Genomic DNA, 19,444 nt, shown 5'->3' with positions numbered 1-19,444 from the left:
GAATAACTGGACACAAGGTGGAGAATAACTGGACACAAGGTGGAGAATAACTGGACACAAGGTGGGAAATAACTGGACACAAGGTGGAGAATAACTGGACACAAGGTGGGAAATAACTGGACACAAGGTGGGAAATAACTGGACACAAGGTGGAGAATAACTGGACACAAGGTGGGAAATAACTGGACACAAGGTGGGAATTAACTGGACACAAGGTGGGAAATAACTGGACACAAGGTGGAGAATAACTGGACACAAGGTGGGAAATAACTGGACACAAGGTGGAGAATAACTGGACACAAGGTGGGAAATAACTGGACACAAGGTGGAGAATAACTGGACACAAGGTGGGAAATAACTGGACACAAGGTGGAGAATAACTGGACACAAGGTGGGAAATAACTGGACACAAGGTGGGAAATAACTGGACACAAGGTGGAGAATAACTGGACACAAGGTGGGAAATAACTGGACACAAGGTGGAGAATAACTGGACACAAGGTGGGAAATAACTGGACACAAGGTGGGAAATAACTGGACACAAGGTGGGAAATAACTGGACACAAGGTGGGAAATAACTGGACACAAGGTGGAGAATAACTGGACACAAGGTGGAAATAACTGGACACAAGGTGGGAAATAACTGGACACAAGGTGGAGAATAACTGGACACAAGGTGGGAAATAACTGGACACAAGGTGGAGAATAACTGGACACAAGGTGGGAAATAACTGGACACAAGGTGGGAAATAACTGGACACAAGGTGGGAAATAACTGGACACAAGGTGGAGAATAACTGGACACAAGGTGGGAATAACTGGACACAAGGTGGGAAATAACTGGACACAAGGTGGAGAATAACTGGACACAAGGTGGAAATAACTGGACACAAGGTGGGAAATAACTGGACACAAGGTGGAGAATAACTGGTACAAGGTGGGAAATAACTGGACACAAGGTGGAGAATAACGACACAAGGTGGGAAATAACTGGACACAAGGTGGAGAATAACTGGACACAAGGTGGGAAATAACTGGACACAAGGTGGGGAATAACTGGACACAAGGTGGGAATACTGGACACAAGGTGGGAAATAACTGGACACAAGGTGGAGAATAACTGGACACAAGGTGGAGAATAACTGGACACAAGGTGGAGAATAACTGGACACAAGGTGGGAAATAACTGGACACAAGGTGGAGAATAACTGGACACAAGGTGGGAAATAACTGGACACAAGGTGGAGAATAACTGGACACAAGGTGGAGAATAACTGGACACAAGGTGGGAAATAACTGGACACAAGGTGGGAAATAACTGGACACAAGGTGGGAAATAACTGGACACAAGGTGGGAAATAACTGGACACAAGGTGGAGAATAACTGGACACAAGGTGGGAAATAACTGGACACAAGGTGGGAAATAACTGGACACAAGGTGGAGAATAACTGGACACAAGGTGGAGAATAACTGGACACAAGGTGGAGAATAACTGGACACAAGGTGGGAAATAACTGGACACAAGGTGGAAATAACTGGACACAAGGTGGAGAATAACTGGACACAAGGTGGAGAATAACTGGACACAAGGTGGGAAATAACTGGACACAAGGTGGGAAATAACTGGACACAAGGTGGAGAATAACTGGACACAAGGTGGAGAATAACTGGACACAAGGTGGAGAATAACTGGACACAAGGTGGGAAATAACTGGACACAAGGTGGGAAATAACTGGACACAAGGTGGGAAATAACTGGACACAAGGTGGAGAATAACTGGACACAAGGTGGGAAATAACTGGACACAAGGTGGAGAATAACTGGACACAAGGTGGGAAATAACTGGACACAAGGTGGAGAATAACTGGACACAAGGTGGGAAATAACTGGACACAAGGTGGGAAATAACTGGACACAAGGTGGAGAATAACTGGACACAAGGTGGGAAATAACTGGACACAAGGTGGAGAATAACTGGACACAAGGTGGGAAATAACTGGACACAAGGTGGGAAATAACTGGACACAAGGTGGAGAATAACTGGACACAAGGTGGAGAATAACTGGACACAAGGTGGAGAATAACTGGACACAAGGTGGGAAATAACTGGACACAAGGTGGGAAATAACTGGACACAAGGTGGAGAATAACTGGACACAAGGTGGGAAATAACTGGACACAAGGTGGAGAATAACTGGACACAAGGTGGAGAATAACTGGACACAAGGTGGGAAATAACTGGACACAAGGTGGGAAATAACTGGACACAAGGTGGAGAATAACTGGACACAAGGTGGGAAATAACTGGACACAAGGTGGAGAATAACTGGACACAAGGTGGGAAATAACTGGACACAAGGTGGGAAATAACTGGACACAAGGTGGAGAATAACTGGACACAAGGTGGGAAATAACTGGACACAAGGTGGGAAATAACTGGACACAAGGTGGGAAATAACTGGACACAAGGTGGAGAATAACTGGACACAAGGTGGGAAATAACTGGACACAAGGTGGGAAATAACTGGACACAAGGTGGGAAATAACTGGACACAAGGTGGGAAATAACTGGACACAAGGTGGAGAATAACTGGACACAAGGTGGGAAATAACTGGACACAAGGTGGAGAATAACTGGACACAAGGTGGAGAATAACTGGACACAAGGTGGAGAATAACTGGACACAAGGTGGGAATAACTGGACACAAGGTGGAGAATAACTGGACACAAGGTGGAGAATAACTGGACACAAGGTGGAGAATAACTGGACACAAGGTGGGAAATAACTGGACACAAGGTGGAGAATAACTGGACACAAGGTGGGAAATAACTGGACACAAGGTGGAGAATAACTGGACACAAGGTGGGAAATAACTGGACACAAGGTGGAGAATAACTGGACACAAGGTGGAGAATAACTGGACACAAGGTGGGAATAACTGGACACAAGGTGGAAATAACTGGACACAAGGTGGGAAATAACTGGACACAAGGTGGAGAATAACTGGACACAAGGTGGAGAATAACTGGACACAAGGTGGAGAATAACTGGACACAAGGTGGGAAATAACTGGACACAAGGTGGAAATAACTGGACACAAGGTGGAGAATAACTGGACACAAGGTGGGAAATAACTGGACACAAGGTGGAGAATAACTGGACACAAGGTGGGAAATAACTGGACACAAGGTGGGAAATAACTGGACACAAGGTGGGAAATAACTGGACACAAGGTGGAGAATAACTGGACACAAGGTGGGAAATAACTGGACACAAGGTGGGAAATAACTGGACACAAGGTGGGAAATAACTGGACACAAGGTGGGAAATAACTGGACACAAGGTGGAAAATAACTGGACACAAGGTGGGAAATAACTGGACACAAGGTGGAAATAACTGGACACAAGGTGGAGAATAACTGGACACAAGGTGGGAAATAACTGGACACAAGGTGGAGAATAACTGGACACAAGGTGGGAAATAACTGGACACAAGGTGGAGAATAACTGGACACAAGGTGGGAAATAACTGGACACAAGGTGGAGAATAACTGGACACAAGGTGGGAAATAACTGGACACAAGGTGGGAAATAACTGGACACAAGGTGGGAAATAACTGGACACAAGGTGGAGAATAACTGGACACAAGGTGGGAAATAACTGGACACAAGGTGGGAAATAACTGGACACAAGGTGGAGAATAACTGGACACAAGGTGGGAAATAACTGGACACAAGGTGGAGAATAACTGGACACAAGGTGGAGAATAACTGGACACAAGGTGGGAAATAACTGGACACAAGGTGGAGAATAACTGGACACAAGGTGGGAAATAACTGGACACAAGGTGGAGAATAACTGGACACAAGGTGGGAAATAACTGGACACAAGGTGGAGAATAACTGGACACAAGGTGGGAAATAACTGGACACAAGGTGGAGAATAACTGGACACAAGGTGGGAAATAACTGGACACAAGGTGGAGAATAACTGGACACAAGGTGGGAAATAACTGGACACAAGGTGGAGAATAACTGGACACAAGGTGGGAAATAACTGGACACAAGGTGGGAAATAACTGGACACAAGGTGGAGAATAACTGGACACAAGCTGGGAAATAACTGGACACAAGGTGGAGAATAACTGGACACAAGGTGGGAAATAACTGGACACAAGGTGGGAAATAACTGGACACAAGGTGGAGAATAACTGGACACAAGGTGGGAAATAACTGGACACAAGGTGGAGAATAACTGGACACAAGGTGGGAAATAACTGGACACAAGGTGGGAAATAACTGGACACAAGGTGGAGAATAACTGGACACAAGGTGGGAAATAACTGGACACAAGGTGGAGAATAACTGGACACAAGGTGGGAAATAACTGGACACAAGGTGGAGAATAACTGGACACAAGGTGGGAAATAACTGGACACAAGGTGGGAAATAACTGGACACAAGGTGGGAAATAACTGGACACAAGGTGGAGAATAACTGGACACAAGGTGGGAAATAACTGGACACAAGGTGGGAAATAACTGGACACAAGGTGGGAAATAACTGGACACAAGGTGGGAAATAACTGGACACAAGGTGGAGAATAACTGGACACAAGGTGGGAAATAACTGGACACAAGGTGGAGAATAACTGGACACAAGGTGGGAAATAACTGGACACAAGGTGGAGAATAACTGGACACAAGGTGGAGAATAACTGGACACAAGGTGGGAAATAACTGGACACAAGGTGGAGAATAACTGGACACAAGGTGGAGAATAACTGGACACAAGGTGGGAAATAACTGGACACAAGGTGGGAAATAACTGGACACAAGGTGGGAAATAACTGGACACAAGGTGGGAAATAACTGGACACAAGGTGGAGAATAACTGGACACAAGGTGGAGAATAACTGGACACAAGGTGGAGAATAACTGGACACAAGGTGGGAAATAACTGGACACAAGGTGGAGAATAACTGGACACAAGGTGGGAAATAACTGGACACAAGGTGGGAAATAACTGGACACAAGGTGGAGAATAACTGGACACAAGGTGGGAAATAACTGGACACAAGGTGGAGAATAACTGGACACAAGGTGGGAAATAACTGGACACAAGGTGGGAAATAACTGGACACAAGGTGGAGAATAACTGGACACAAGGTGGAGAATAACTGGACACAAGGTGGAGAATAACTGGACACAAGGTGGGAAATAACTGGACACAAGGTGGGAAATAACTGGACACAAGGTGGAGAATAACTGGACACAAGGTGGGAAATAACTGGACACAAGGTGGAGAATAACTGGACACAAGGTGGAGAATAACTGGACACAAGGTGGGAAATAACTGGACACAAGGTGGAGAATAACTGGACACAAGGTGGGAAATAACTGGACACAAGGTGGGAAATAACTGGACACAAGGTGGAGAATAACTGGACACAAGGTGGGAAATAACTGGACACAAGGTGGGAAATAACTGGACACAAGGTGGAGAATAACTGGACACAAGGTGGGAAATAACTGGACACAAGGTGGAGAATAACTGGACACAAGGTGGGAAATAACTGGACACAAGGTGGAGAATAACTGGACACAAGGTGGGAAATAACTGGACACAAGGTGGGAAATAACTGGACACAAGGTGGGAAATAACTGGTCACAAGGTGGGAAATAACTGGACACAAGGTGGAGAATAACTGGACACAAGGTGGGAAATAACTGGACACAAGGTGGAGAATAACTGGACACAAGGTGGAGAATAACTGGACACAAGGTGGAGAATAACTGGACACAAGGTGGGAAATAACTGGACACAAGGTGGAGAATAACTGGACACAAGGTGGGAAATAACTGGACACAAGGTGGGAAATAACTGGACACAAGGTGGAGAATAACTGGACACAAGGTGGATAATAACTGGACACAAGGTGGAGAATAACTGGACACACGGTGGGAAATAACTGGACACAAGGTGGAGAATAACTGGACACAAGGTGGGAAATAACTGGACACAAGGTGGAGAATAACTGGACACAAGGTGGGAAATAACTGGACACAAGGTGGAGAATAACTGGACACAAGGTGGGAAATAACTGGGCACGAGGTGGAGAATAACTGGACATAAGGCGGGAAATTACTGGACACAAGGTGGGAAATAACTGGACACAAGGTGGAGAATAACTGGGAACAAGGTGGGAAATAACTGGACACAAGGTGGAGAATAACTGGACACAAGGTGGGAAATAACTGGACACAAGGTGGGAAATAACAGGACACAAGGTGGAGAATAACTGGACACAAGGTGGAGAATAACTGGACACAAGGTGGAGAATAACTGGACACAAGGTGGGAAATAACTGGACACAAGGTGGGAAATAACTGGACACAAGGTGGAGAATAACTGGGCACAAGGTGGGAAATAACTGGACACAAGGTGGAGAATAACTGGACACAAGGTGGGAAATAACTGGACACAAGGTGGGAAATAACTGGACACAAGGTGGGAAATAACTGGACACAAGGTGGAGAATAACTGGACACAAGGTGGGAAATAACTGGACACAAGGTGGGAAATAACTGGACACAAGGTGGAGAATAACTGGACACAAGGTGGGAAATAACTGGACACAAGGTGGGAAATAACTGGACACAAGGTGGAGAATAACTGGACACAAGGTGGGAAATAACTGGACACAAGGTGGAGAATAACTGGACACAAGGTGGGAAATAACTGGACACAAGGTGGGAAATAACTGGACACAAGGTGGAGAATAACTGGACACAAGGTGGGAAATAACTGGACACAAGGTGGAGAATAACTGGACACAAGGTGGGAAATAACTGGACACAAGGTGGGAAATAACTGGACACAAGGTGGAGAATAACTGGACACAAGGTGGAGAATAACTGGACACAAGGTGGGAAATAACTGGACACAAGGTGGAAATAACTGGACACAAGGTGGAGAATAACTGGACACAAGGTGGGAAATAACTGGACACAAGGTGGAGAATAACTGGACACAAGGTGGGAAATAACTGGACACAAGGTGGAGAATAACTGGACACAAGGTGGAGAATAACTGGACACAAGGTGGGAAATAACTGGACACAAGGTGGGAAATAACTGGACACAAGGTGGAGAATAACTGGACACAAGGTGGGAAATAACTGGACACAAGGTGGGAAATAACTGGACACAAGGTGGAGAATAACTGGACACAAGGTGGGAAATAACTGGACACAAGGTGGAGAATAACTGGACACAAGGTGGAGAATAACTGGACACAAGGTGGAGAATAACTGGACACAAGGTGGGAAATAACTGGACACAAGGTGGAGAATAACTGGACACAAGGTGGGAAATAACTGGACACAAGGTGGGAAATAACTGGACACAAGGTGGAGAATAACTGGACACAAGGTGGGAAATAACTGGACACAAGGTGGAGAATAACTGGACACAAGGTGGGAAATAACTGGACACAAGGTGGAGAATAACTGGACACAAGGTGGGAAATAACTGGACACAAGGTGGAGAATAACTGGACACAAGGTGGGAAATAACTGGACACAAGGTGGGAAATAACTGGACACAAGGTGGGAAATAACTGGACACAAGGTGGAGAATAACTGGACACAAGGTGGGAAATAACTGGACACAAGGTGGGAAATAACTGGACACAAGGTGGAGAATAACTGGACACAAGGTGGGAAATAACTGGACACAAGGTGGAGAATAACTGGACACAAGGTGGGAAATAACTGGACACAAGGTGGGAAATAACTGGACACAAGGTGGAGAATAACTGGACACAAGGTGGAGAATAACTGGACACAAGGTGGAGAATAACTGGACACAAGGTGGGAAATAACTGGACACAAGGTGGGAAATAACTGGACACAAGGTGGAGAATAACTGGACACAAGGTGGGAAATAACTGGACACAAGGTGGAGAATAACTGGACACAAGGTGGAGAATAACTGGACACAAGGTGGAGAATAACTGGACACAAGGTGGGAAATAACTGGACACAAGGTGGAGAATAACTGGACACAAGGTGGGAAATAACTGGACACAAGGTGGAGAATAACTGGACACAAGGTGGGAAATAACTGGACACAAGGTGGGAAATAACTGGACACAAGGTGGAGAATAACTGGACACAAGGTGGGAAATAACTGGACACAAGGTGGGAAATAACTGGACACAAGGTGGGAAATAACTGGACACAAGGTGGAGAATAACTGGACACAAGGTGGGAAATAACTGGGAACAAGGTGGGAAATAACTGGACACAAGGTGGGAAATAACTGGACACAAGGTGGGAAATAACTGGACACAAGGTGGAGAATAACTGGACACAAGGTGGGAAATAACTGGACACAAGGTGGAGAATAACTGGACACAAGGTGGGAAATAACTGGACACAAGGTGGAGAATAACTGGACACAAGGTGGAGAATAACTGGACACAAGGTGGAGAATAACTGGACACAAGGTGGGAAATAACTGGACACAAGGTGGAGAATAACTGGACACAAGGTGGAGAATAACTGGACACAAGGTGGGAAATAACTGGACACAAGGTGGAGAATAACTGGACACAAGGTGGGAAATAACTGGACACAAGGTGGGAAATAACTGGACACAAGGTGGAGAATAACTGGACACAAGGTGGGAAATAACTGGACACAAGGTGGAGAATAACTGGACACAAGGTGGGAAATAACTGGACACAAGGTGGGAAATAACTGGACACAAGGTGGAGAATAACTGGACACAAGGTGGGAAATAACTGGACACAAGGTGGAGAATAACTGGACACAAGGTGGGAAATAACTGGACACAAGGTGGAGAATAACTGGACACAAGGTGGAGAATAACTGGACACAAGGTGGGAAATAACTGGACACAAGGTGGAGAATAACTGGACACAAGGTGGGAAATAACTGGACACAAGGTGGGAAATAACTGGACACAAGGTGGGAAATAACTGGACACAAGGTGGAGAATAACTGGACACAAGGTGGGAAATAACTGGACACAAGGTGGAGAATAACTGGACACAAGGTGGGAAATAACTGGACACAAGGTGGGAAATAACTGGACACAAGGTGGGAAATAACTGGACACAAGGTGGGAAATAACTGGACACAAGGTGGGAAATAACTGGACACAAGGTGGGAAATAACTGGACACAAGGTGGGAAATAACTGGACACAAGGTGGAGAATAACTGGACACAAGGTGGGAAATAACTGGACACAAGGTGGAGAATAACTGGACACAAGGTGGGAAATAACTGGACACAAGGTGGAGAATAACTGGACACAAGGTGGGAAATAACTGGACACAAGGTGGGAAATAACTGGACACAAGGTGGGAAATAACTGGACACAAGGTGGAGAATAACTGGACACAAGGTGGGAAATAACTGGACACAAGGTGGGAAATAACTGGACACAAGGTGGAGAATAACTGGACACAAGGTGGGAAATAACTGGACACAAGGTGGAGAATAACTGGACACAAGGTGGGAAATAACTGGACACAAGGTGGGAAATAACTGGACACAAGGTGGAGAATAACTGGACACAAGGTGGGAAATAACTGGACACAAGGTGGAGAATAACTGGACACAAGGTGGGAAATAACTGGACACAAGGTGGAGAATAACTGGACACAAGGTGGGAAATAACTGGACACAAGGTGGAGAATAACTGGACACAAGGTGGGAAATAACTGGACACAAGGTGGAGAATAACTGGACACAAGGTGGGAAATAACTGGACACAAGGTGGAGAATAACTGGACATAAGGTGGGAAATAACTGGACACAAGGTGGGAAATAACTGGACACAAGGTGGAGAATAACTGGGAACAAGGTGGGAAATAACTGGACACAAGGTGGAGAATAACTGGACACAAGGTGGGAAATAACTGGACACAAGGTGGGAAATAACTGGACACAAGGTGGAGAATAACTGGACACAAGGTGGAGAATAACTGGACACAAGGTGGAGAATAACTGGACACAAGGTGGGAAATAACTGGACACAAGGTGGGAAATAACTGGACACAAGGTGGAGAATAACTGGGCACAAGGTGGGAAATAACTGGACACAAGGTGGAGAATAACTGGACACAAGGTGGAGAATAACTGGACACAAGGTGGGAAATAACTGGACACAAGGTGGAGAATAACTGGACACAAGGTGGGAAATAACTGGACACAAGGTGGGAAATAACTGGACACAAGGTGGAGAATAACTGGACACAAGGTGGGAAATAACTGGACACAAGGTGGGAAATAACTGGACACAAGGTGGAGAATAACTGGACACAAGGTGGGAAATAACTGGACACAAGGTGGAGAATAACTGGACACAAGGTGGAGAATAACTGGACACAAGGTGGAGAATAACTAGACACAAGGTGGGAAATAACTGGACACAAGGTGGAGAATAACTGGACACAAGGTGGGAAATAACTGGACACAAGGTGGGAAATAACTGGACACAAGGTGGAGAAAAACTGGACACAAGGTGGAGAATAACTGGACACAAGGTGGAGAATAACTGGACACACGGTGGGAAATAACTGGACACAAGGTGGAGAATAACTGGACACAAGGTGGGAAATAACTGGACACAAGGTGGAGAATAACTGGACACAAGGTGGGAAATAACTGGACACAAGGTGGAGAATAACTGGACACAAGGTGGGAAATAACTGGGCACAAGGTGGAGAATAACTGGACATAAGGTGGGAAATAACTGGACACAAGGTGGGAAATAACTGGACACAAGGTGGAGAATAACTGGGAACAAGTTGGGAAATAACTGGACACAAGGTGGAGAATAACTGGACACAAGGTGGGAAATAACTGGACACAAGGTGGGAAATAACGACACAAGGTGGAGAATAAATGGACACAAGGTGGAGAATAACTGGACACAAGGTGGAGAATAACTGGACACAAGGTGGGAAATAATTGGACACAAGGTGGGAAATAACTGGACACAAGGTGGAGAATAACTGGGCACAAGGTGGGAAATAACTGGACACAAGGTGGAGAATAACTGGACACAAGGTGGAGAATAACTGGACACAAGGTGGGAAATAACTGGACACAAGGTGGAGAATAACTGGACAGAAGGTGGGAAATAACTTGACACAAGGTGGGAAATAACTGGACACAAGGTGGAGAATAACTGGACAGAAGGTGGGAAATAACTTGACACAAGGTGGGAAATAACTGGACACAAGGTGGAGAATAACTGGACACAAGGTGGGAAATAACTGGACACAAGGTGGTAAATAACTGGACACAAGGTGGGAAATAACTGGACACAAGGTGGAGAATAACTGGACACAAGGTGGGAAATAACTGGGTACAAGGTGGGAAATAACTGGACCCAAGGTGGGAAATAACTGGTCACAAGGTGGGAAATAACTCGACACAAGGTGGAGAATAACTGGACACAAGGTGGGAAATAACTGGACACAAGGTGGAGAATAACTGGACACAAGGTGTGAAATAACTGGACACAAGGTGGAGAATAACTGGACACAAGGTGGAGAATAACTGGACACAAGGTGGAGAATAACTGGACACAAGGTGGGCAATAACTGGACACAAGGTGGAGAATAACTGGACAAAAGGTGGGAAATAACTGGACGCAAGGTGGGAAATAACTGGACACAAGGTGGGAAATAACTGGACACAAGGTGGAGAATAACTGGGCACAAGGTGGGAAATAACTGGACACAAGGTGGAGAATAACTGGACACAAGGTGGGAAATAACTGGACACAAGGTGGGGAATAACTGGGAACAAGGTGGGAAATAACTGGGCACAAGGTGGGAAATAACTGGACACAAGGTGGAGAATAACTGGACACAAGGTGGAGAATAACTGGACACAAGGTGGAGAATAACTGGACAAAAGGTGGGAAATAACTGGGCACAAGGTCGAGAATAACTGGACACAAGGTGGAGAATAACTGGACACAAGGTGGGAAATAACTGGACACAAGGTGGAGAATAACTGGACACAAGGTGGGAAATAACTGGACACATGGTGGGAAATAACTGGACACAAGGTGGGAAATAACTGTACACAAGGTGGAGAATAAGTGGGCACAAGGTGGGAAATAACTGGACACAAGGTGGGAAATAACTGGACACGAGGTGGGAAATAACTGGACACAAGGTGGGAAATAACTGGACACAAGGTGGGAAATAACTGGACACAAGGTGGGAAATAAAAGACACAAGGTGGGAAATAACTGGGCACAAGGTGGGAAATAACTGGACACAAGGTGGGAAATAACTGGACACAAGGTGGAGAATAACTGGACACAAGGTGGGAAATAACTGGACACAAGCTGGAGAATAACTGGACACAAGGTGGGAAATAACTGGACACAAGGTGGAGAATAAATGGGCACAAGGTGGGAAATAACTGGACACAAGGTGGGAAATAACTGGACACAAGGTGGGAAATGACTGGACACAAGGTGGAGAATAACTGGACACAAGGTGGGAAATAACTGGACACAAGGTGGGAAATAACTGGACACAAGGTGGAGAATAACTGGACACAAGGTGGGAAATAACTAGACACAAGGTGGAGAATAAATGGACACAAGGTGGAGAATAACTGGACACAAGGTGGGAAATAACTGGACACAAGGTGGAGAATAACTGGACACAAGGTGGGAAATAACTGGACACAAGGTGGAGAATAACTGGACACACGGTGGGAAATAACTGGACACAAGGTGGAGAATAACTGGACACAAGGTGGGAAATAACTGGACACAAGGTGGAGAATAACTGGACACAAGGTGGGAAATAACTGGACACAAGGTGGAGAATAACTGGACACAAGGTGGGAAATAACTGGGCACAAGGTAGAGAATAACTGGACATAAGGTGGGAAATTACTGGACACAAGGTGGGAAATAACTGGACACAAGGTGGAGAATAACTGGGAACAAGGTGGGAAATAACTGGACACAAGGTGGAGAATAACTGGACACAAGGTGGGAAATAACTGGACACAAGGTGGAGAATAACTGGACACAAGGTGGAGAATAACTGGACACAAGGTGGAGAATAACTGGACACAAGGTGGGAAATAACTGGACACAAGGTGGGAAATAACTGGACACAAGGTGGAGAATAACTGGGCACAAGGTGGGAAATAACTGGACACAAGGTGGAGAATAACTGGACACAAGGTGGAGAATAACTGGACACAAGGTGGGAAATAACTGGACACAAGGTGTAGAATAACTGGACACAAGGTGGGAAATAACTGGACACAAGGTGGGAAATAACTGGACACAAGGTGGAGAATAACTGGACACAAGGTGGGAAATAACTGGACACAAGGTGGGAAATAACTGGACACAAGGTGGAGAATAACTGGACACAAGGTGGGAAATAACTGGACACAAGGTGGAGAATAACTGGACACAAGGTGGAGAATAACTGGACACAAGGTGGAGAATAACTAGACACAAGGTGGGAAATAACTGGACACAAGGTGGAGAATAACTGGACACAAGGTGGGAAATAACTGGACACAAGGTGGGAAATAACTGGACACAAGGTGGAGAAAAACTGGACACAAGGTGGAGAATAACTGGACACAAGGTGGAGAATAACTGGACACACGGTGGGAAATAACTGGACACAAGGTGGAGAATAACTGGACACAAGGTGGGAAATAACTGGACACAAGGTGGAGAATAACTGGACACAAGGTGGGAAATAACTGGACACAAGGTGGAGAATAACTGGACACAAGGTGGGAAATAACTGGGCACAAGGTGGAGAATAACTGGACATAAGCTGGGAAATAACTGGACACAAGGTGGGAAATAACTGGACACAAGGTGGAGAATAACTGGGAACAAGTTGGGAAATAACTGGACACAAGGTGGAGAATAACTGGACACAAGGTGGGAAATAACTGGACACAAGGTGGGAAATAACGACACAAGGTGGAGAATAAATGGACACAAGGTGGAGAATAACTGGACACAAGGTGGAGAATAACTGGACACAAGGTGGGAAATAATTGGACACAAGGTGGGAAATAACTGGACACAAGGTGGAGAATAACTGGGCACAAGGTGGGAAATAACTGGACACAAGGTGGAGAATAACTGGACACAAGGTGGAGAATAACTGGACACAAGGTGGGAAATAACTGGACACAAGGTGGAGAATAACTGGACAGAAGGTGGGAAATAACTTGACACAAGGTGGGAAATAACTGGACACAAGGTGGAGAATAACTGGACACAAGGTGGGAAATAACTGGACACAAGGTGGTAAATAACTGGACACAAGGTGGGAAATAACTGGACACAAGGTGGAGAATAACTGGACACAAGGTGGGAAATAACTGGGTACAAGGTGGGAAATAACTGGACCCAAGGTGGGAAATAACTGGTCACAAGGTGGGAAATAACTCGACACAAGGTGGAGAATAACTGGACACAAGGTGGGAAATAACTGGACACAAGGTGGAGAATAACTGGACACAAGGTGTGAAATAACTGGACACAAGGTGGAGAATAACTGGACACAAGGTGGAGAATAACTGGACACAAGGTGGAGAATAACTGGACACAAGGTGGGCAATAACTGGACACAAGGTGGAGAATAACTGGACACAAGGTGGGAAATAGCTGGACGCAAGGTGGGAAATAACTGGACACAAGGTGGGAAATAACTGGACACAAGGTGGAGAATAACTGGGCACAAGGTGGGAAATAACTGGACACAAGGTGGAGAATAACTGGACACAAGGTGGGAAATAACTGGACACAAGGTGGGGAATAACTGGGAACAAGGTGGGAAATAACTGGGCACAAGGTGGGAAATAACTGGGCACAAGGTGGAGAATAACTGGACACAAGGTGGAGAATAACTGGACACAAGGTGGAGAATAACTGGACAAAAGGTGGGAAATAACTGGGCACAAGGTCGAGAATAACTGGACACAAGGTGGAGAATAACTGGACACAAGGTGGGAAATAACTGGACACAAGGTGGAGAATAACTGGACACAAGGTGGGAAATAACTGGACACAAGGTGGGAAATAACTGGACACAAGGTGGGAAATAACTGGACACAAGGTGGAGAATAACTGGGCACAAGGTGGGAAATAACTGGACACAAGGTGGGAAATAACTGGACACAAGGTGGGAAATAACTGGACACAAGGTGGGAAATAACTGGACACAAGGTGGGAAATAACTGGACACAAGGTGGGAAATAACTGGACACAAGGTGGGAAATAACTGGACACAAGGTGGGAAATAACTGGACACAAGGTGGAGAATAACTGGACACAAGGTGGGAAATAACTGGACACAAGGTGGAGAATAACTGGACACAAGGTGGGAAATAACTGGACACAAGGTGGGAAATAACTGGACACAAGGTGGGAAATAACTGGACACAAGGTGGAGAATAACTGGACACAAGGTGGGAAATAACTGGACACAAGGTGGGAAATAACTGGACACAAGGTGGAGAATAACTGGACACAAGGTGGGAAATAACTAGACACAAGGTGGAGAATAAATGGACACAAGGTGGAGAATCACTGGACACAAGGTGGGAAATAACTGGACACAAGGTGGAGAATAACTGGACACAAGGTGGGAAATAACAAGACACAAGGTGGAGAATAACTGGACACATGGTGGAGAATAACTGGACACAAGGTGGAGAATAACTGGACACAAGGTGGGAAATAACTGGACACAAGGTGGAGAATAACTGGACACACGGTGGGAAATAACTGGACACAAGGTGGGAAATAACTGGACACAAGGTGGAGAATAACTGGACGCAAGGTGGATAATAACTGGACACAAGGTGGAGAATAACTGGACACACGGTGGGAAATAACTGGACACAAGGTGGAGAATAACTGGACACAAGGTGGGAAATAACTGGAAACAAGGTGGAGAATAACTGGAAACAAGGTGGGAAATAACTGGACACAAGGTGGAGAATAACTGGACACAAGGTGGGAAATAACTGGGCACAAGGTGGAGAATAACTGGACATAAGGTGGGAAATAACTGGACACAAGGTGGGAAATAACTGGACACAAGGTGGAGAATAACTGGGCACAAGGTGGGAAATAACTGGACACAAGGTGGAGAATAACTGGACACAAGGTGGGAAATAACTGGACACAAGGTGGGAAATAACTGGACACAAGGTGGAGAATAACTGGACACAAGGTGGAGAATAACTGGACACAAGGTGGAGAATAACTGGACACAAGGTGGGAAATAACTGGACACAAGGTGGGAAATAACTGGACACAAGGTGGAGAATAACTGGGCACAAGGTGGGAAATAACTGGACACAAGGTGGAGAATAACTGGACACAAGGTGGAGAATAACTGGACACAAGGTGGGAAATAACTGGACACAAGGTGGAGAATAACTGGACACAAGGTGGGAAATAACTGGACACAAGGTGGGAAATAACTGGACACAAGGTGGAGAATAACTGGACACAAGGTGGGAAATAACTGGACACAAGGTGGAGAATAACTGGACACACGGTGGGAAATAACTGGACACAAGGTGGAGAATAACTGGACACAAGGTGGGAAATAACTGGACACAAGGTGGGAAATAACTGGACACAAGGTGGGAAATAACTGGACACAAGGTGGAGAATAACTGGACACAAGGTGGGAAATAACTGGACACAAGGTGGAGAATAACTGGACACAAGGTGGAGAATAACTGGACACAAGGTGGGAAATAACTGGACACAAGGTGGAGAATAACTGGACACAAGGTGGGAAATAACTGGACACAAGGTGGGAAATAACTGGACACAAGGTGGAGAATAACTGGACACAAGGTGGGAAATAACTGGACACAAGGTGGGAAATAACTGGACACAAGGTGGGAAATAACTGGACACAAGGTGGAGAATAACTGGACACAAGGTGGAGAATAACTGGACACAAGGTGGGAAATAACTGGACACAAGGTGGGAAATAACTGGACACAAGGTGGAGAATAACTGGACACAAGGTGGAGAATAACTGGACACAAGGTGGAGAATAACTGGACACAAGGTGGGAAATAACTGGGCACAAGGTGGAGAATAACTGGACACAAGGTGGAGAATAACTGGACACAAGGTGGGAAATAACTGGACACAAGGTGGAGAATAACTGGACACAAGGTGGGAAATAACTGGACACAAGGTGGGAAATAACTGGACACAAGGTGGGAAATAACTGGACACAAGGTGGAGAATAACTGGACACAAGGTGGAGAATAACTGGACACAAGGTGGGAAATAACTGGACACAAGGTGGAGAATAACTGGACACAAGGTGGGAAATAACTGGACACAAGGTGGAGAATAACTGGACACAAGGTGGAGAATAACTGGACACAAGGTGGGAAATAACTGGACACAAGGTGGGGAATAACTGGACACAAGGTGGGGAATAACTGGGCACTAGGTGGGAAATAACTAGACACAAGGTGGAGAATAACTGGACACAAGGTGGAGAATAACTGCACACAAGGTGGAGAATAACTGGACAAAAGGTGGGAAATAACTGGGCACAAGGTCGAGAGTAACTGGACACAAGGTGGAGAATAACTGGACACAAGGTGGGAAATAACTGGACACAATTTGGAGAATAACTGGACACAAGGTGGGAAATAACTGGACACATGGTGGGAAATAACTGGACACAAGGTGGGAAATAACTGGACTCAAGGTGGAGAATAAGTGGGCACAAGGTGGGAAATAACTGGACACAAGGTGGTAAATAACTGGACACAAGGTGGAGAATAACTGGACACAAGGTGGGAAATAACTGGACACAAGGTGGGAAATAACTGGACACAAGGTGGAGAATAACTGGGCACAAGGTGGGAAATAACTGGACACAAGGTGGAGAATAACTGGACACAAGGTGGGAAATAACTGGACACAAGGTGGGAAATAACTGGACACAAGGTGGAGAATAACTGGACACAAGGTGGGAAATAACTGGACACAAGGTGGGAAATAACTGGACACAAGGTGGGAAATAACAGGACACAAGGTGGAGAATAACTGGACACAAGGTGGGAAATAACTGGGTACAAGGTGGGAAATAACTGGACACAAGGTGGGAAATAACTGGACACAAGGTGGAGAATAACTGACACAAGGTGGGAAATAACTGGACACAAGGTGGAGAATAACTGGACACAAGGTGGGAAATAACTGGACACAAGGTGGAGAATAACTGGACACAAGGTGGAGAATAACTGGACACAAGGTGGGAAATAGCTGGACACAAGGTGGGAAATAACTGGACACAAGGTGGGAAATAACTGGACACAAGTTGGGAATTAACTGGACACAAGGTGGAGAATAACTGGGCACAAGGTGGGAAATAACTGGACACAAGGTGGGAAATAACTGGGCACAAGGTGGGAAATAACTGGGCACAAGGTGGAGAATAACTGGACACAAGGTGGAGAATAACTGGACACAAGTTGGGAAATAACTGGACACAAGGTGGAGAATAACTGGACACAAGGTGGAGAATAACTGGACACAAGGTGGAGAATAACTGGACACAAGGTGGGAAATAACTGGGCACAAGGTGGAGAATAACTGGACACAAGGTGGAGAATAACTGGACACAAGGTGGGAAATAACTGGACACAAGGTGGAGAATAACTGGACACAAGGTGGGAAATAACTGGACACAAGGTGGGAAATAACTTGACACAAGGTGGGAAATAACTGGACACAAGGTGGAGAATAACTGGGCACAAGGTGGGAAATAACTGGACACAAGCTGGGAAATAACTGGACACAAGGTGGAGAATAACTGGACACAAGGTGGGAAATAACTGGACACAATGTGGGAAATAACTGGACACAAGGTGGAGAATAACTGGACACAAGGTGGGAAATAACTGGACACAAGGTGGGGAATAACTGGGCACAAGGTGGGAAATAACTGGGCACTAGGTGGGAAATAACTAGACACAAGGTGGAGAATAACTGGACACAAGGTGGAGAATAACTGCACACAAGCTGGAGAATAACTGGACAAAAGGTGGGAAATAACTGGGCACAAGGTCGCGAGTAACTGGACACAAGGTGGAGAATAACTGGACACAAGGTGGGAAATAACTGGACACAAGGTGGAGAATAACTGGACACAAGGTGGGAAATAACTGGACACATTGTGGGAAATAACTGGACACAAGGTGGGAAATAACTGGACTCAAGGTGGAGAATAAGTGGGCACAAGGTGGGAAATAACTGGACACAAGGTGGTAAATAACTGGACACAAGGTGGAGAATAACTGGACACAAGGTGGGAAATAACTGGACACAAG

This window comes from Carcharodon carcharias, chromosome 30 (assembly GCF_017639515.1).
Source record: "Carcharodon carcharias isolate sCarCar2 chromosome 30, sCarCar2.pri, whole genome shotgun sequence".
Classification (NCBI taxonomy): domain Eukaryota; kingdom Metazoa; phylum Chordata; class Chondrichthyes; order Lamniformes; family Lamnidae; genus Carcharodon; species Carcharodon carcharias.
This window is presented reverse-complemented; position numbering follows the sequence as displayed.